At 39.7% G+C, this 20885-nt stretch overlaps 1 long non-coding RNA gene and 1 pseudogene across 1 annotated transcript; one reads left to right on the top strand and one right to left on the bottom strand.

Annotated features, from left to right (window-relative positions):
* Window positions 1-227: 227 nt before the first annotated feature.
* LOC114163438 lies at window positions 228-7482 on the top strand (annotated as a pseudogene).
* Window positions 7483-9553: 2071 nt separating this feature from the next.
* Window positions 9554-10712, bottom strand: LOC114164506. The gene is made up of 2 exons (XR_003599555.1): window positions 9880-10712; window positions 9554-9737 (listed from the first exon to the last, which is right to left on the bottom strand). It is a non-coding gene; the product is annotated as an uncharacterized LOC114164506 (long non-coding RNA).
* Between the last annotated feature and the right edge of the window lie 10173 nt (window positions 10713-20885).

Below are 20885 nucleotides of genomic sequence, written 5' to 3'. Positions count from 1 at the left end.
TCAGAGTTAGGGAATAGGTTTTATTTCTTTTCTTGTTTAATGAATGTAGAAGACTTGTTAATGGTTGGGTTGTATCAGTTTCGTGTTAATTTCTATGACATATTTACCTTAACGTTCTCACAGCTTTAAAATTTCCGACTAGAATAAATGTTTTGCATTCATTTTATTTCTTTTCATTCTTCATAATTCATTTCATTTAACGAAATAATAGAGCAAAATCAAATACGATGGCAAAATTTCCACGACACCCTTATCGCACACGAGCTAACCATAGAAGTATGGAAGATTGGGAAGAAGCCCATGAAGCTGTGAAGGCTGACATTAACGAGCTAAAAGATCAAGTGGGCCAAATCCTAGAGGTTTTGAAGTCACTGAAGGCTTCAGGGGAGGCCTCATCCGCTAGGGTCGAGGAGAATGCTCATTCTTATGGTACGCCTCTAAGCGCGTCAGTTCCGTTCCCAATGTACGGTTTGCCTCCGGGATACACTCCTCCAGTTGGAGAATATTCAGATGCAGAACAAACTTCTTTCTCTTTTCCTACAGCTAACAACGCACTATCGAACGGTACTCAAGGGCCGATGTTAGCTTCGACACCCGTGACAGGAGCGGAGATGAATGAGGCAGTCACATTCACAGGACCGAGGATGATTGTGGCGCCCCAGCCTCCAAAAACATTCATCAATGCAGATGCTGCGACTAAAGCTGCACCACACGCTACAGTCCAAGCAATATCCACTGTTGTTGATGGGGCTAAGAGTAAGCTTGAAATTCTTGAGGAAAGGATTCGTGCCATTGAGGGTGGTGGAGGCTATGGGTTCGGTGATGTGGCGAGATTAAGCCTGGTTCCTGGTGTGATGATACCACACAAGTTTAAGGTCCCAGAATTTGAAAAGTATCACGGCACCACATGCCCTAAAAGCCATCTGACAATGTACGGTAGAAAGATGGCTGCTTATGCCTATGATGAAAAATTGCTAATACATTGTTTCCAAGATAGTTTGGCTGGGGTAGCATTGAATTGGTATACACACTTGGAGCCATCTCGAATTCATTCCTGGATGGATTTGGCCGATGCCTTTGTGAAACAGTATAAATACAACACAAATAGTGCGCCAGATAGATTGCAATTACAAAACATGGCCAAGAAGGATACTGAGTCCTTCAAGGAATATGCACAACGGTGGAGAGAGTTGGCTGCTCAGGTTGAGCCACCTCTACTTGATAAGGAGATGGTGGCGACGTTTGTAAACACGCTGCAATCACCATTTTATGAGCATGTATTGGGGAATGTGTCTTCCAATTTCGCTGATATCATCATCATAGGGGAAAGAATAGAAATCGGGTTAAAAAGTGGAAAGATTGCATATGGCCCATTCGCGGCTGCAACTCCTAAAAAACCTAATTTTATTCCCGGAAAGAAGAAAGAAGCGGAAGTATAAGCGGCCTCAGTGATGCCTGTGTGGGAAAGTCGGGCTCCTACGATTAATTATCGACCACACTTGAACCAACCTCCTTATGTGGCCAATGCAGTGTCTGTTCATCAAACACGACCTCAGCAGCAAGGGTTTTATCAACCGTCGAATCTTTATCAACCACAACGTGCTCCAAACAGTGCTTGGAAAATCGAACCTAACTCGAATTTCAACAGAAACGCGGGACAAAACGCTAATCTAAGGAGGAATCAAGAGAGGAACTTCGTTCATTTCACTCCTATTCCTATGTCATATACGGAATTGTTGCCTCATCTCCTCCAAAAGCGTTTGGTGGCCATTTGTCCGATGAAGCCTGTGCAACCTCCGTTCCCCAAGAATTATGATCCAAACGCCAAATGTGATTATCACGGAGGGGGAGTTGGTCACTCTATTGAGAATTGTGTGTCCCTTAAACACAAGGTGGAAGCTTTAATCAACTCAGGATGGATAAAGTTCCATGAAGACAAACCTAGTGTTGAGGCTAATCCCCTTTCTGGTCTTGGGAACCCTTCGACAAATGCCATTGAGGTTAAGAAACACCGACTGGTGAGGGATGTGAATGAAATTCGAAGCTCCAAGTGGTTTGTTTTTGAGACACTGTTAAAATTAGGTTTGTTAAAAGGAGAATATAACCTGAGTAAAAAGTGTGGATTCCATCCGAGTGCTAAACATTCTATCGATGAATGCACAGAGTTTGAGGATGTTCTACAACATCTTATAGACAGAAACTTTGTGCAAGTATGTCACAGACACATGGAGGATGAAGTATTTGCACAAGATGGTGCGGAACCCGGTGTGACTTTGCCAGAGCCATTGGTGATTCATTTCACTAGATCCACCTCTACCCCTACAATTCAAGAAAGACAATCTATTATTATCCAAACACCCTCCCCATTTCCCTACAAAAGTGAGAAAGCTGTCCCATGGAAATATGGTGCATACGTGTTGGGTGAGAAACAACGGGTAGGTGGTCAACCTAGCAGTGGTGAGTCAGTGGTGAAAAATATATCAGGCATCGGTGGAATTACGAAGAGTGGTCGAATCTTTACGCCTCCAAGCTTGATGAAAGATGGCGTTGGCAATAATGAATCGACGAATACCAAAAAGGCTAAGGAACTCTTGAAAGGGAAAACCATCCAAACCGACGAGGGTCTAAGAAAAGACGATGGGAAAGAAGTATCTCACGAGGAGGCTTGCGAGTTCTTGAAGTTCATACAACAAAGCGAGTATAAAGTGGTCGAACAGTTGAATCGCCTGCCTGCTCGAATCTCACTTTTAGAACTACTCATGCATTCAACCTCTCATAGAAAGTTGTTAATGAAGATACTCAATGGAGCGCATGTGGAGCAAAATATTTCTCTGGACAGTTTTAAGGGAATTGTTAACAATATCACTGCTAACAATTACCTCACGTTTACCGATGAGGAGATACCTACTGAAGGGAGGGGACACAACAAGGCCCTCCATGTCTCTGTAAAATGCTTGGATCATGTCATAGCACGTGTATTGATCGACAATGGATCTTCCCTGAATGTAATGCCAAAAACAACATTGGGAAAGCTACCGTGTGAAGGTATTCACATGAAACCAAGTGCAATGATAGTGAGAGCTTTTGATGGGAGTAAAAGAGAAGTAATGGGAGAGGTAGAATTGCCGATCCAAATAGGGCCATGTGTCTTTCAAATAACTTTCCAAGTGATGGACATCCTTCCAGCATACAGTTGCTTGTTGGGTCGTCCTTGGATTCACTCAACGGGCGTAGTACCTTCAACCTTGCACCAAAAGTTAAAATATGTCATGAGTGACAAATTAGTGATTGTTTCAGGAGAGGAAGATATTTTAGTAAGTGGGCCTTCATCTTCTCGCTATATTGAAGCAGTAGAGGAAGCCCTCGAGACAGCCTTCCAATCTTTGGAAATTGTGGGAAATGCCTATGTGGAGCCCTTTCCAATGAACCCACACTTGTCGCGTACTTCCCTTATGACGGCCAAGGTCATGTTGAAAGAGGGATATGAGTACGGAAAGGGGCTAGGCAAGTACGAGCAAGGATTGATGTATCCTTTAGAAGTCACCGAGAAAAAGAATAAATACGGCCTTGGATACAAGCTTACTAGAGAGGATAAGAGGAGACTGTCGGAAGAAAGGAGAGAGCGCGGTGTGGCTCGAATCCAAGGAAAAGAACTGGGGTTAGGAAAGATTCGCATCTGCGACATCAAAGATAGCTTCCGCAGCGCGGGATGGATCAACACTAGTCAAATAGCAGCTGTCAGAGATGAAGATGAACCTGAAAGCTCGATTTTTGTGCAGCCTTGTGCTCCAAATGCGCTACTCAATAATTGAGAGACTTTGGATCTACCCGTGGTGTTTAATTTGGTTAAAATGTAATATTTTTAATTTGTCCTATTGCTTTACCCGGAGCTTTAGGATTCTTGACTTAACGGGATGACACCTTTTCCTTTATGCTCAGCGTGATAATCAATTTGTGTTTGCTACCTTTGTTATCTTTGTTTGCATTTTTCACTGTTGTTTGTTTATTTATCTTTTTTATAAACTCAAATAATGCAGATATGATAATAAATGTTTTGAAAATAACAATGTCGATATCCCTAACTTCGAGCACCCTATCAATAATATGGAAGATGATTATGAAGGTGACTCGGAACCCTCCCCTGAACTAATGAGATTAGTGGAACAAGAATCTAGGGAAATAAAACCCCATCAAGAAGATGTTGAAGTGCTTGACCTAAGTGAGGGGGATGAAAAGAAAGAAGTGAAAATTGGCACGAATATGAAGAAAGAAGTGAAAGAAGAATTGTGTGTGTTGCTAAAGGAGTTTAGGGATGTGTTTGCTTGGTCGTACAATGATATGCGTGGTTTAGATACTGATATAGTACAACATAAGCTTCCACTCAAACCGGAATGCCCTCCAGTCAGACAAAAGCTAAGAAGGATGAAGCCAGAAATGTCATTAAAGATTAAAGAAGAAGTGCAAAAGCAATTTGACGCTGGATTTCTAGCTGTGGCAAAATACCCTCAATGGGTGGCAAATATTGTACCCGTGCCCAAGAAGGATGGGAAGGTTCGAATGTGCGTTGACTATAGAGATTTGAACCGGGCGAGCCCAAAAGACAACTTCCCATTACCGCACATCGATACATTAGTGGATAATACAGCCAAGTTCTCGCTATTTTCGTTTATGGATGGTTTCTCGGGATATAATCAGATTAAGATGGCACCTGAAGATATGGAAAAGACCACGTTTATCACATTGTGGGGGACATTTTGCTATAAGGTGATGTCTTTCGGGCTTAAGAATGCTGGGGCCACCTATCAAAGGGCCATGGTGGCGCTTTTTCATGATATGATGCACAAAGAAATCGAGGTTTATGTAGATGACATGATCGCCAAGTCTGAGTCAGAAGAAGAACACATCCTCAACCTAAGGAAATTATTTGAGAGATTGAGGAAATTTAAACTTAAACTAAACCCAGCAAAATGCACATTCGGTGTGAGATCTGGAAAGTTGTTGGGTTTTGTTGTCAGTCAAAAGGGGATAGAAGTCGATCCCGACAAGATGCGTGCGATAATCGAAATGCCTGCTCCGAGTACAAAAAAGGAGGTACGGGGTTTCTTGGGCAGACTGAACTACATTGCTAGGTTCATCTCCCAGTTAACCGCCACTTGTGAACCAATATTCAAGCTATTGCGTAAAAACCAGGTTGTTGAGCGGAATGAAGACTGTCAGACTGCTTTTGATAAAATCAAACAATATCTACAAGATCCTCCTGTGTTACGCCCACTCGAACCGGGGAAGCCACTCCTTATGTATTTGACGGTACTCGATGAGTCAATGGGTTGTGTGTTGGGTCAACATGACAAAACTGGAAAAAGAGAGCATGCCATATACTACCTGAGCAAGAAGTTCACGGAATGTGAACAACGATACTCGTTTTTAGAGTGAACTTGTTGCGCATTGGCATGGGCTGCCCATCATCTAAGACAATACATGTTGAGTCATTCTACCTGGTTGATATCCAAGACTGACCCTATCAAGTATATTTTTGAAAAGCCCGCTCTCACTAGAAGGATAGCCCGGTGGCAAATGCTATTGTTAGAATACGACATTGTGTATGTCACTCAGAAGTCCATCAAGGGTAGTGCTTTGGCTGAATATCTGACCCAACAACCCGTTAACGATTACCAGTCGATGCAACCCGAATTTCCGGATGAGGACATCATGACCTTGTTTGAAGATGACCAAGAAGATGAGAACATAAAGAAATGGACGTTATTATTCGACGGGGCTTCTAACGTCATGGGACATGGTATAGGTGTAATACTAATATCTCCAGAAAACCAATACATTCCAATGACAGCAAGGTTGTGTTTTAATTGCACAAACAATATCGCTGAATACGAAGCATGCGCTATGGGCATCCAAGCTGCGATTGAGTCAAAGGCAAAATTTTTGAATGTATATGGAGATTCAGCGTTGGTTATCCATCAACTAAGGGGAGAATGGGAAACTAGGGATCAGAAGTTGATTCCCTACAAAACTTATATCATGGAATTGGTGGAGTATTTTGATTTCATTAAATTCCACCATATTCCGCAAGAGGATAACCAATTGGCAGATGCCTTAGCTACTTTATCATCGATGTTCAAGATTAATCAGGATGGGGTAATGCCGATGATCCAAATGAAGAGTCATGAAGGGCCAGCATATTGCCATTTCATTGAAGAAGAGTTAGACGGTAAGCTGTGGTATTTTGATATTAAACGCTATATAAAAACCAGAGAATACCCTGAAGAAGCATCTGAGAATGATAAAAGGACACTGAGAAGGTTGGCTGCAAATTTTATCCTGAGTGGGGATGTGTTGTACAAGAGAAATCATGATATGGTTCTCCTTCGATGCGTGGATGCAAAAGAGGCCGAGTCAATATTGGAGGAAGTTCATGAAGGAACTTTTGGCACACACATGAATGGACACTCGATGGCTAGAAAGATCTTGAGGGCTGGTTACTTTTGGTTGACTATGGAGAATGATTGTTGCACACACGTGAGAAAGTGCGAGAAATGTCAGAAGTATGCAGATAATATCAATGCGGCACCCACCACTTTAAACTTAATGTCTGCCCCATGGCTGTTTTTAATGTGGGGGATAGATATCATCGGGGCTATAGAGCCAAAAGCCTCAAACGGACATCGCTTCATTCTAGTTGCAATTGATTATTTCACTAAATGGGTGGAAGCTGCTTCCTACGCTAGTGTGACTAGGAAGGTTGTGACTAAATTTATAAAAAGAGAGTTAATTTGTAGGTACGGGTTGCCTAGCAAGATAATCACTGATAATGCCACCAATCTGAACAATCAAATGATGGCCGAATTGTGTGAAGGATTTAAAATTCAGCATCATAATTCTTCTCCTTATCGTCCAAAGATGAATGGGGAAGTCGAGGCTGCTAATAAGAATATCAAGAAGATTGTACAGAAAATGGTGGTCACGTATAAAGACTGGCATGAGATGCTTCCCTTTGCTTTGCATGGGTATCGCACCTCAGTACATACATCAACTTGGGCAACACCTTTTTCTCTGGTGTACGGAATGGAGACAGTACTACCCTTCGAGGTAGAAATCCCATCCCTACGAGTGTTAATGGAGACCTAGTTGGAAGATGCAGAATGGGTTCAGGCCCGATTTGACCAGCTTAATCTCATCGAGGAAAAAAGGCTAGCAGCAGTGTGTCATGGACAGTTATACCAAAGAAGGATGAAAAAGGCGTTCGACAAGAGGGTGCGCCCTAGAGAGTTCCATGAAGGCGAGCTAGTCTTGAAAAAGATCTTACCTATACAAAAGGATTATAGGGGCAAGTGGACTCCAAATTATGAAGGCCCGTATGTGGTGAAGAAAGCATTTTCTGGTGGGGCACTAATTCTCACAAGGATGGATGGAGAGGAGTTACCGTTACCGGTCAATTCTGATGCGGCCAAAAAGTTTTATACGTGATGATTCCTTGATAGGAAGTGCTACTAGGGGATATTGACATTGTCTCCAAATTTTGTTGTATTCTGCTTTGTTTTTCATTCAATAAACACCATTTGTTTCTCTCCATAAATTTAAAGTAATGAATGTCACGCTGAGTTCGTAAAGAGAATAATGAACAAAAAAGAAGGGAATAAAGTATGTGCATACTAACGAGGCATCACGGGTACATTCACTAAGAGTAGACTCATTTTTGGAGGGTGTCGTGGAAAAAAAATTAGTAAATAAAAAGGCAAAAAAATAAAGCTTCATATGAACTTTATCCATGCATCCATGCATTTATGCATCCTCACCGCATTACATCTTTTGCCTAAAGATTGAATCTTGTCGGTTAAGCATTCAAGCAGTGTTTACTAACACATCAAAATCAAACTTCGGGTTATCCTTTCATATATGGACATTCTCCCCTTAGTTTTCTTATGTTTACATCAAGGCCCTCTCCGATGGAATGGTCATTGATTTTCTTATGTTTACATCAAGGCCCTCTCCGATGGAATGGTCATTGATTTTCTTTATTTACATCAAGGCCCTCTCCGATGGAATGGTCATTGATTTTCTTATGTTTACATCAAGGCCCTCTCCGATGGAATGGTCATTGATTTTATTTCTTTACATCAAGGCCCTCTCCGATGGAATGGTCATTGATTTCCTTATGTTTACATCAAGGCCCTCTCCGATGGAATGGTCATTGATTGTCTTTCTTTACATCAAGGTCCTCTCCGTTGGAATGGTCATTGATTTTCTTTGTTTACATCAATGCCCTCTCCGATGGAACGGTCACTTATTTCCTTCTTCATATCAAGGCCCTCTCCGATGGAATGGTCATTGATTTCTTTGTCACAACATGATCCTCTCCTTTAGAATGGTCGAGTTTGTTTTCTTCTTTTGATCACGACCCTTTTCTTTGAATTGGTCTTTGTATATGCTTGTTTTGTTTTTCCTCTTTTCCTTTAAAACCCAAACGAAATTAGTGTTTTTATCTTTACTCATCTTTTACTTTGATAACCTATGAAAGTTAAAATTTCATACTATCAAGTAAAATCAAAGTAAAGAGGGGCAGCTGTCAACACCCAATTTCGTCCGGGTAACAATGATAAAATAAAATAATTAATTAATTAATTAAAGTTCAATTGAGAAGAATAAATAAATAAATAATTAAGAAAAGAAAAGAAAAAAAATATGTTTTGGTTTGAGAAAAATAATTATCTATTTATTTTATTATTATTATTATTATTATTATTATTATTTTATTTTAGTTTTGTTTTATTTATTTATTTGTTTATTTGGGCTTATTATTTTGATTATTACTTCTTTCTATTATTACAGCTCCTTTTTTGTTTTACATCTCTCATTCTAGTTTAATAAAAAAAAAAGAAAGAAAAAAGAGAGAGAGGGGAAAGGGGAAAGAAAGAGGTAACGTAAGGCCTCTCTTTTGTCAGACCCATGCATGCTATGCTATCATGGTTTTGTATGGGGAAGGGCCTGTAGCATGGTCATGATGGCTGAAGGAGCAGGAAGCAACATCTGCTCTCAACCTTGTCCCAAATTTCGAAATTGGAAGGTGCAGAGGGTTACATAATAAAAAGGGGAAAATTCATGAGAGGGGGGTCTTTTTTTTATTACTACAGAGAGGGGAGAGGGCACCAGAGATCAGTGAGGGAGAGAAGGAGTCAAATTTGGAAACGGAAACAAAGCTGCTGTTAGTGCATTAAGTTTTATTTTCACGGTAGGTGTTTTTAACTCCTCTTTAGTTTATGTTACCGTGACTTGATGTTGTTGTTGATGTTCATGGGTGTATGAATTAGAGCTTATGTTAATTTGATATTAATGTTCATGAATGTATAGATGGTTTGAAATGAGCATGGTTACATCTCTTATTCATTTTGTTTATTCCCATCGCACCTGGGTACAGTAAAGAACAGAGCACAATGTTCTTTATTATTATTGTTTTTTTATTTTTTTTATTTTTTATTTTTTGCCATTGTTATGATATGTTCTTGTTTGGTGTTACTGTTGTCCGAATGAGTACTGGAAATTGCCAAACCAGAACCCAAACATTTCACCAACAGTTATATTCTGTAGAACACATTTTCACTAACTTTCTCGTCACACGTGCATAAAAATAAAAAATAAAACATGACCCGAAAGCAGTACACACTGCATTCCATCATCCTTCGTAGTCCACTCATCCTTTCATTTTCACTCCACCCCCATTTTTTCTGCGCAACACAAATACAAGATTCCTCCATCATCATTTTCACATTCACCTGCATAAAAAATAAAAAAAAAAAATAAAAAAAATAAAAAAAATAGATTCACTATCCTTAGCGACCGCTCCAACGTTTTCACAACACACTAAACCTTGGCGTCTCAAGACCCAAAAATCCAAATTCCAGAATAGAGAAATAGAGAAGAAAGAGAAATCGCCGACGGCAATGTCGCCGGCGAGTCGGACTTCGAACGGGCTGAGCAGCAGCGGCTTCAATCACGGTTGGGGCGCGACAGTAGGGGCGCGACAGCGGGGCTCGCGTGGTGGATTCCAGACTTAGCGTGGCTCGCGCGAGAAGAAGACTGAGAGACTTGGAACGCAGCGGAGGCCGGCGACGCTTTCGGCAGCGGTTGGTGCCGTCACCGGTGGCTTTGGTGGCACGCGAAGCTTACGAGAGAGTGAATCGCGTTTGGAGGACAAGATGCGATTGAGGGAGCGTTCGTGCGCGCGGAAAATTAAAGGAAAAAACTGCAATGCGAACGCCGACGGCCTTCAACGGTGGCCGGCGTCGTCGATGCAGGTCATGGCCTGCCCTGTGATGGAGGTGAGCGGCGACAGGATCTTGGGTCGAGAAGAAGGAGTTGCCGTAGTGGAGGGAATGAATTTTATTTTCAATTAGGGTTTTTCTTGAAAAAGAAAGAAAAAGAGCTTCAGGCTTCATCACTGCATTACCACACGCACCCCCTCTTTTACCTCAACCACACCCTCCTCCTTTCTCTCCTTCGTGCACACCCTCTTTTTTTAATTCCTGCACCTCCATTTTGTGTTTCCTTAGCACACCCCTTTATTTATTGCACGCACCCCACCTGTTACTTCACGCACCTCCCACATGTGATACTCCTGCACCCCATGCCTTTGTCTATTGTTTTTGGGTTTGTTGTTGTATTTGCTTTGTGCACCCCACCAATTACTCGTGCACCCTTACTTTTTTTTGTTTTCCACTTTTATCCATCTTAAATATTTTCATCCTTTTATAAATTTACTTATTTATTTATTTATTTTTATTTATTTTATTTAAAAAAAAAGAAAACAATTATATTTGAACATTATAAAAATTAAAATATAGAAAAAAAAATCAAAAAATGGTTCTCTTTCATTTTTATTGTGTTTGTCCGACCGCTCGCGTCGTGTGACACTTTCTTCCAAATAATTTAAAAAAATACTAAAATAATTTTCTTTCCCTTTTAGTGTCTGCTCGATCGCTCGCATCGTATGACACATGTTTTCAAATAATTCAAAAACACCAAAAAAATATATAAAATTTCAAAATACAAAAACATCGACATTTTTAAACAAGATATCTTTTTAAGAACTACGTGATCCTTGATTCTCCATTGTGAGATACGTAGGAACAAGGCCAGTCCTTGTCAGGTTCACCTCCAAAAATTAAATCTTTTTTTTTTAAAAATGTTTTCCAAATATCTTTTAAAGAACTACGTAACCCTGATTTCTCATTTTTAATGAGAATACGTAGGATCAAGGTTAATCCTTGTCGGGCCCAAAAAATTAAAAAATATATTTTTGTTTCTTTTCAATATTGTTTGTCTCATTATTTTTGGGGAAAATTAATATTTCGAAAACCACATCAACTTTGCACTTTTAATTAAAGGTACCGCCTTCGGGCGGGCGCGGTAGGGTGCTAACACCTTCCCTACGCGTAACCGACTCCTGGATCCAAAAATCTGGTTTTTCGCAGACTTGCTTTATTTTTATGGTTTTCCATAGTTTTCCAAAAATAACTGTGGTGGCGACTCCCAATCTTTTTAAAAAACCCGTTTTCTTTTTTTGATTCGCCTTCCCGTCGCGATTCCGGTTGCGACAACTGCATATACATTTAAAATATGTATTTGTCTAAATTTATATCCAGGCAAAAGTAATAGTATCCATCTAATTGAACATGTGTTAATAGTTGGTTTTCTATTCTCTGTTGCTTTTGCTTGTAAACTTCTCAACTTACTGAATTTTCAATCAATTTTCTTCAAGGTTCTGGGAAAGATTTGGATTGTAGCACTCAAATATAATTTTCGTAGCCACCATATTATACAGTTGTCTTGCGATCACTAGCTTCCTTGGAAGGTACACTATAAATACGACAACAAATTACTTCTTCTAATGTCCTAGCCAGAAATTTCTTATTTAAATTAAATGAACAAAAGAATTTATGTAAAACCTCATTTATTAACAACTTCTTTTTCCCAAAACGCGAGAAAATTTAAATCCAAAGTTAATTTGTTGTCCAATAATTAAAATGCGGCATCCAATAATTACAAACATAATTAAGTTCTTCAAAACCATTACAAAATAATTCATAAATAAAGCTGGTAAAAAGTCCCCTGACGATTCCCCCTTCCGACTCTACGCATCCTCACGCTCACCTGCATCAACCTCTGCTCCCATGTAACAAGTTATATGATCATCGCCACATACACACATTTAGGGTGAGCTCATTTAAATAAACCAAACAACATATCATAATACATACATCATCACAATATTATAACTCGGGTTAGTATTTTTTTCCTTTTTCCTTAGATCCTCACTTCTAACCCTTGCATTAGACCTCTATCATTCCTATACCCTTTAGGTGAGATTGATGATGAATCTTTGCTGCACGAGTGTCTACTCGCCCCTCCGACTACAGGCCACCACCTGATAGTCCACATGTGAGAATAACTTTGCCACGACATCTCACCGCGACACCAAGTGGAGTTCCCCAAAACGAACCTAAGTTCATAAGTCTTCCCAGACTACCAAAAACTCTATCAGATGCACTGAAGAGGGCAATCATCCAAAACCTCGCCGTAAGAGCCACAACTCGCACACTCCTCTAGACTTCCTAAACCACCAGGCTACAACCTAGAGTGACCACGTGTTACGCCAATACAAGATACTCTCGTAACTGGACCCCTAGCCAAAGCATCACATCATGAACTTCACCTAAAGCTGTGTAGAAATCCTCCTCGCGCACCAACTCTGCATCTAAAACTGCCTGGCGCGCCTCTCGTGTCACTAGGCGGAACTTGATTCCAGACCGCCTGGTGCACCTTTCGCGCCGCCAGGCGCCAACACCTTACAGTTCTCCTGCCACACCAACATCACCTGGCGGAACCAACTCTACCGCCAGGCATCACGCGTAGACAATGGCCACTACCACTATTTTGAAATTCTATCGCCTGGCATTTCCCCCTGTGTCGACAAGCATTACGCCAGTAGCTACCACCACACGGTGCATCAGACTCTAAAAAAAAATCTAGATTTCATTGATCTTACGAAGAACTCTAAGATCTCAAAGTTTCGATCCAATCATTTAATTGACCTGAGAATTCATCCTCGTCATGTTTTTCTTACTAATATATCAATACTTAATATATATATATATATATATATATATATATATATATATATATATATATATATATTAATTAAAGTGAATCATGATTTCCAATTAGAAATCACGTAATCCATCACGTAAGAAAACAAATCACTAGTGCAGATTTGGGATTTTACCTCGCCTTATAGGCCTCGGTTATGGCGGAACCGAAGCCTATAAGGAGGCGGTGGCAATTTTGAAATTAAAGGGAACTTATAGGCCTCGGTTCAGTCAAAAACCGGTGCCAAATGTCGCTTTAGGCCTCGGGTCTTAAGAAACCGGTGCCAAAGAGGGCTTATAGGCCTCGGTTAAGGAGGCCCGAAGCCAAAAGGTTGCCAGAAATTGACCTATAGGCTTCGGTTAGGGAGAAGCCGGTGCCAAAGAGGGGTGATAGGCCTCGGGTGTTAGGAAACCGAGGCCAAAGAGGGGTTATATGCCTCGGTTCTGCGTGGAACCGAGGCCATATCGTTTGATTAGGGCTCAAAAACAGAACCCCTTCTTCCTCGCGTGCGCAGCTGCCATTTCTCCTCTGCAAATTCCAGCGACCACGCGAGCCTCCTGCCACCACGCGAGCCTCCACGCGAGCCACCACCAGCCACCGCAGTCTCGTCGCGCCTCCAGCCACCACCACGCGAGCCTCCACGCGAGCCTCCACCAGCCACCGCAGTCTTGTCGCGCCTCCAGCCACCACCACGCGAGACCACCACGCGAGCTCTTGCGCCGTCTCGTCTGGCGTCCGTCCACCACCACGCGAGACCACTGCCGCTGTCTCGTCCCTCTCTCTGTCTCTCTGCAAGTGTTCCGGCGTCCCTCTACCACCACGCGAACACTTTCGTTCTTTTGCCGCAATTGTCGCGCCGCGGTTTTCTTTAAGGTAAATTCCGAACGCGTTTTTGTTTGATTTTCTGTTTTTGTGTATGTTAATTTTAAATTTTAGTTATTGTGAGTGTTAATTTGGATTGAGATAGAAATTGTTTGGAGTGTTTTGATTAATTTTGTGAAAGGATTGAGTCTCAATTTAAGAGCATTGTGTCTTCAGACGTAGAGCATTAAGTCTGAATTTAATTTAAGAGAATTGTAAAAACACTATAATTAAATAGGTAATATATGATGTTAAGGAAATTGTTGTTTTTGCTTTTATTTGTTACTTATGACTTTCTCTTGTGTTTTTTGTTATCTCTTGTAGCTTTCCAACGCGTTGAATTGCATCATATTGTTTGCTTTATATATTTTATTAATTATTTGTTAAAACATGTTGTTTGTTTTTTCTTATATATGAGTTAGCCTTAGTTTCCCGTTTGAGATTCAATACGTAAATTATGTATTGTCCCCGAGTTTTCATTTTGAAAAAATTACATTTTTTTAAAATTAGATATAAGGGGATACAATACTAATAATTTAAATGTATTGAATCTTGAATTGTCCGATTGGACAGTTTAAGAAGATTAATCACTTTCTAGTAATTTATTAGTGCATATATATTTAAAATACATATCTTAAAATTCATGAATATTTGTCAATTGTGTTTTGTATTGATCTTCGGGTGCATATTTGATTGTGGTTTATAATCACTTTCATTTCGTGTATCCTGAAGGCCAATGCGAAATGCTGGCAAAATTTCGTGAAATTTAAGATATGTATTTTAAAAGTAATATGTACCAATAAAATAAGGAAAGTGAATCTTCTTAAATGGGATAGGGTCACACCTTGATTACGACGTGAGCATTGATTCAAAGATTACTGAAATTGTTCACGCAATTTCAGTATGGATCGAGATTGGATTAATTTACCACGTATTAGCGCTGAGTATGAGAATGGAGTAGAAGAATTTATAAAATTTGCGCAACGTTATGAGGGGAGAAGTGATGATGAAGTGAAGTTCAGATGTCCGTGTGTCAACTGTTTGAATGGAAGAAAATTGAATGCAACTCAAGTTAGGGAACATCTTATTTGTGATGGTTTCCTTAAAAGTTATACAATATGGACATGGCACGACGAATTAATACACATTCCAACTATTTCTCGATCTGAATATCTTGCCAATTCCTCCATGAAAGAGCGACGAGAAGAGCGACGGGAAGAGCGATGTGAAGAGCGAGTAGAAGAAGATAATATAGAGGACATGATACGGGATGTTGGCGCAGAAGCTTTTACACAAGCGCATGTGTATGAGACGATGTCTGTTGATGCGGAAACTCCGTTGTATGTTGGTTCAACTAAGTTCACGCGATTATCAGCGGTTTTAAGACTTATGAATTTGAAAGCGACCAATGGTTGGACAGATAAAAGCTTCACAGAATTGCTCGTGCTCTTGAATGAAATTCTTCCCGAAGGAAATACTCTACCCACTCGAAACTATGATGCCAAGAAAATTCTTTGTCTGATGGGTATGGAGTATAAAAGGATACACGCATGTCCTAATGATTGCATATTATACAGAAAAGAATTTGAAGATTTGAAAAAATATCCAAAGTGTGGGTCATCACGGTACAAGCAGAAAAGAAACAGTGAAGATAATGGTCAAATAGAGAAGGAAGGATCTGCTTTGAAAGTAGTCTGGTACCTTCCAATCGTGCCTAGACTTAAGCGTTTGTTTGCAAATCCTAAAGACGCTAAAAACCTTAGATGGCATGCAACTGAGAGAAGATGTGACGGACTCCTTCGTCATCCAGCTGATTCAATGCAATGGAAAAATATTGATCAGGAATTTCCCAAGTTCGGTGAAGAATGTAGAAATATTCGTTTTGGCTTAGCTACCGATGGAATGAATCCATTTGGTAATTTAAGTACAAATCACAGTTGTTGGCATGTTATATTATTCATTTACAACTTATCTCCTGGACTCTGCATGAAGAGAAAATACATGATGTTGTCTATGATGATATCTGGTCCAAAGCAGCCTGGAAATGACATAGATGTATATCTCAATCCTCTAGTTGAAGACTTGAAGGTGTTGTGGGTTGATGGTGTTGAAGTATTTGATGTTGTTGCTTCTGAAACTTTCATGATGCATGCAATGTTATTTTGCACCATTAATGACTTTCCAGCTTATGGTAATTTGTCAGGGTACAGTGTCAAGGGTCATAAAGCATGTCCTATATGTGAAGAAAACACTGCATCTCATCAATTGAAAAATGGAAGGAAGACCGTGTATCTGCGCCATCGAAGGTTTTTACAAGCTAATCATCCTTATCGAAGGTTAAAGAAAGCATTCAATGGACATCAAGAGAATGACAAAGCACCAACTCCATTAACTGGCATTGAAATTCATGAAAAAGTTAATAAAGTACATCATGTATTTGGTAAAACGTCCAAGAAGTCATCTGCATCGAGCCCTTGGAAGAAAAAATCAATATTCTTTGACCTTCCATATTGGTCGAAGTTAGAAGTTAGGCATTGCATAGATGTCATGCATGTAGAGAAGAATGTGTGTGATAGCTTGATTGGTACACTACTCAACATTCAGGGAAAGACAAAAGATGGAGTAAATGCTCGTTTGGATTTGGTTGAAATGAAGATCCGAGAAGACTTGGCACCAAGGGAGGTTGGTAGGCGCACTTATTTGCCCCCTGCATGTTACACTATGTCCAGACAAGAGAAGATAAGTTTTTGCTTATGTTTAAAGAGTGTCAAGGTACCTCAAGGATACTCTTCAAATATTCAGAGTTTAGTGTCCATGCAAGACTTGAAGCTTGTTGGCCTCAAGTCTCACGATTGCCACATCTTAATGCAACAATTGTTACCTGTAGCTATTCGTGGAATTTTACCCAAAAATGTTAGACAAACTATAACGCGTTTGTGTGCATTCTTCTCTTCAATTTGTAGCAAAGTCATTGATCATTTAAAGTTAGATGAACTTCAAGCCGAAATTGTTATCATCTTGTGTCAGCTAGAGATGTTTTTCCCTCCATCATTTTTTGACATCATGGTACATTTACTTGTTCATGTGGTGAGAGAAATCAAGTTTTGTGGACCAGTATACTTAAGATGGATGTATCCCATTGAACGTTACATGAAGATTTTGAAAGGGTATGTGAAAAATCAATATCGTCCAGAAGCTTCAATGATCGAAAGATATATTGCTGAAGAAAGTGTCGAGTTCTGTTCAGATTACATGGCAAAAGCAAAACCGATAGGAGTTCCTCACAGATCATGGTTGAACAGGTGTTCTATAAGTAACAGCATACGAGGTGTGAGTGTGGTTACCAAAAATCGCGAAGAGTTGATGCAAGCACACCTATACATTTTGAACAACACAAATGAGGTAATGCCTTACTTATCTGCACACAAAGTCATTGTGAAAGAGAACAATCCAAGACAATCAGAGAAATGGCATTTGATGGAACATAATAGAACATTCATGCCTTGGTTTAAATCTGAGGTTTTGAAAGATGCGCAATGCTCTGAGACTTTGATGTGGTTAGCAAATGGGTTGAAATTTGATGTCATCTGTTGTACAGGTTATGAAATCAATAATTGCACATTCTATACAAAGTGTCTTGATGATAAAAGCACAGTACAAAATAGTGGAGTCAGTCTTGAAGCCGAGTCGCTACAATTTTCTACATCTAAAGATCAAAATCCCGTAGTAGGATCAATGACATACTATGGTGTAATACAAGAGATATGGAAGGTTGATTATACCATGTTTACTATTCCACTGTTCAAATGTAAGTGGATTGACAATAAGAGTGGTGTCAAAATAGATGAATCAGGAATGACTCTAGTGGATTTTCGAAAGGTGGGTTATCGAGACGAGCCATTTATCATGGCACAACAAGCATCTCAGGTTTTCTATGTTAAAGATCCTGCGTCTGAACATTGGTTTGTCGCTCTTCATGGAAAAAAACAAATTGATCCTAATGAAGAGAATATGAGTGATCTTAATATTGTTGTCACCCATCCATTTAGAAGAACGACAAATATTGATGAAATCCATCTAGTTGATGATGTACATGCAATTCGAGAAGATCACGATGAAGGAATATACATATGACCAATCAATAACTTTATGTATGAATTTCATATTCTTGTTAACATTTAGGTGTTTTGTTAAATAATGTTTTATATATTAATTTGTCAGTTGCTTATTAATGTTTTTTTATGTTTTCATTTCACAGATACATGGCTGAACATACTTCATCAGAGGATGAAGCACCTACTAAGAGACCCACTAGAGGAGCCACTAGGTTGAGATAGCTCTTAATTAGAAGAGCTAAAGGTCAGAAAACACATGTTGATATTAACGTCGACACTGATGAACCTAGTGGTCGTTATGGGGACGTCTTCAAAAGCTATTTAGGAATGTTGGCACGAGAGAGAATATCAATCCTTACGCCATCTTTTGATCATGTCACTGAAGTTGATCGGGAAATGATATGGCAAGATTTATTGGTAACTAATATTAATGTTATTAAAGTTATACTTTGACTTTGTTGATAATATGATAAATATTGTTGATGACATTTTCTATATTGCAGCTAACATTTGATATTCCAAATGTGCCGACCTTAAGACAAAAATGTTTGTCATCGGTGGCTGAGAAATTTCGTGGTTTTAAGACCAAGTTGACGTCAAGGTATGTCTTTGGACATAAAAAGAATGAAAATCCATTGTTGAAATACACTTGGATTGATGAAGACACATGGCGTCAGTTTCTTGAGCTTCGGACATCTGAGGGATGGCAGTTATGTTTATTTGAAATCATGAATAGCACAATTGATAATTATGCAAAATTTTAACTAATTCATAAAATGGGTTTTATATGTTACAGGTCAAGAGGAAAAAGGCTCAAAGCATAAGTGCTCAAAATACAAACCCGCACATATTATCTCGTGGTGGGTATAGAAAACTTGAAGAGAAGATAATGACAGAAAAGAAAAAATCTAGGCCCCCCACCTTCTGAGGGTGAAGATACTGAGCCTCCTTCACCACCATCACGTCATCAGAAGTGGAAGTTAGCCCGTTTACGCTCATCAGGCAACTACACTTCTGACTCTGCACGAGAAATCTCTGAGAAAATTGTAAGATACAATTCTTATCTAAATTGCTCGTTCATGTTTTATATTGTATTTTGATTTATAAATGTTTTTGTTACCTTGTAGGATTCGTTGGTTGAGCAGACCTCCCAAGGAGGATTCATTCCAGAAGGTCGTCATGACATACTTGCTGCTGCGATTGGACGACCTGAGCACCCTGGACGTGTGCGTGGTGCTGGATCAGGAGTCGGCATACGCCAATTTTTTGGTTCCTCCTCTCGTCAGTCTTCATGCAGTCATGGTGCTGATTATGAACAAAGACTAAAGGAAATGATCACGACGCAAGTGAGAGAAGAACTAATGCGCCAATTTGAGCATTATGGCATTCGTTCGCCAGTGGATCATCCGTCAGAACTAGACCCATTTGTGCCTCCCACGGGTAAATTTGTTTTCTATAAGTTATGAATTGAATAAATGATATTTAATAAAGTAATTGAATAACATTAATAAATCGTTGGCTCTAACAGGTAGAAGCGGAAAGGGGAGTTGTTCAGCTCCACCCGGGGATGACATGGATGACACTCATCCATGTCAGCTATATATTTGGGATGGTACAGAGAAGACACTAGTGGCTCGTGGAAAAGTATTTGAGGCAGCCACAGTTCTTCATGGCATGGAGTTATCAGAGGATGAGGTTAAGGTCACGGTAGAGGAGGTTCTCATGCCGTATGCTTTAGTTCCTGTGCCAACAGATGAGGTGTATACTGTGGCACAGGCATTCCAGTGTTTCCTCGCCTGGCCTAGAGATTTGGTTGATACTGACCCCCCGGTACAGACTCTTAAACCCACAAATATACTACATTTTTAAGTTTACATGTTTATTATATTCAAACTTAAATTATATTCCATTTTAACTGAAATTGCATCAATATAGGAAAAACCTCAATCAAAGAAGATTCTTCTCTCTTTGGATGATCCTCTTGGTGCATTGCTCCAACTTGCAGAAATCATAGCTGATAAGCCGATGCAGGTTCCTTGGGATGCTAACATTTTTGGGAGAGATCTTGACATCCCACTTTACTTGCATTCCCAAGATGTCTTGGAGCTTGCACGAGGACAAGAAGAACTCAATATTACCATTATTCAATTATGGATGATGTAAGTCTTTTAGTCATTATATATAGTTATTTGATATATTTATGTATTTACTTATATCAAATCAATTTTTGGTTTAGGTATCTGTCTGGTGTCACTGAAACTATGGGGCTGAATGATGTATATGGGTTTATAGACCCCCAACTCACCCATGAAGGCAACAAGTTTGATGACATTCAAGCATATGTGACCAAATGCTTTCAACGTGGAAAAGAAATTTATTTTGTCCCTTATCTTGCTGGGTAAGTCATTTTTGTTAACTTATGAATATAATAAGTCATTTTAATGCATAACAATGAATTTATTTTCTTATCAGGCGTCATTGGCAGTTACTTGTGGTTTCCCTAAAGGAGAACCTTGTTGTGTGGTTTTGCTCTTTGCATCGCCCTCCCCCCAACCATCTTAGACAAGTGATAGATTGGTAAGAACCTCAATATCAATCTTATGAATATGACATGTTATATAAAAATATCCTAACTTATTCCCTATATCATAGTTCAATTGCTGCACATAACATGTTGTTAGGGAGATCAACGGCTAAGGCAAAAGGTCTTGTATGGTGTTCTCTCCAGGTTTGATATTTCTATCCATATCT

The sequence above is a fragment of the Vigna unguiculata genome, chromosome 9 (genome assembly GCF_004118075.2).
Source record: "Vigna unguiculata cultivar IT97K-499-35 chromosome 9, ASM411807v1, whole genome shotgun sequence".
NCBI lineage: Eukaryota > Viridiplantae > Streptophyta > Magnoliopsida > Fabales > Fabaceae > Vigna > Vigna unguiculata.
Note: the sequence above shows the minus strand (reverse complement) of the source record. Positions and strands in the feature narration are given on the sequence as shown.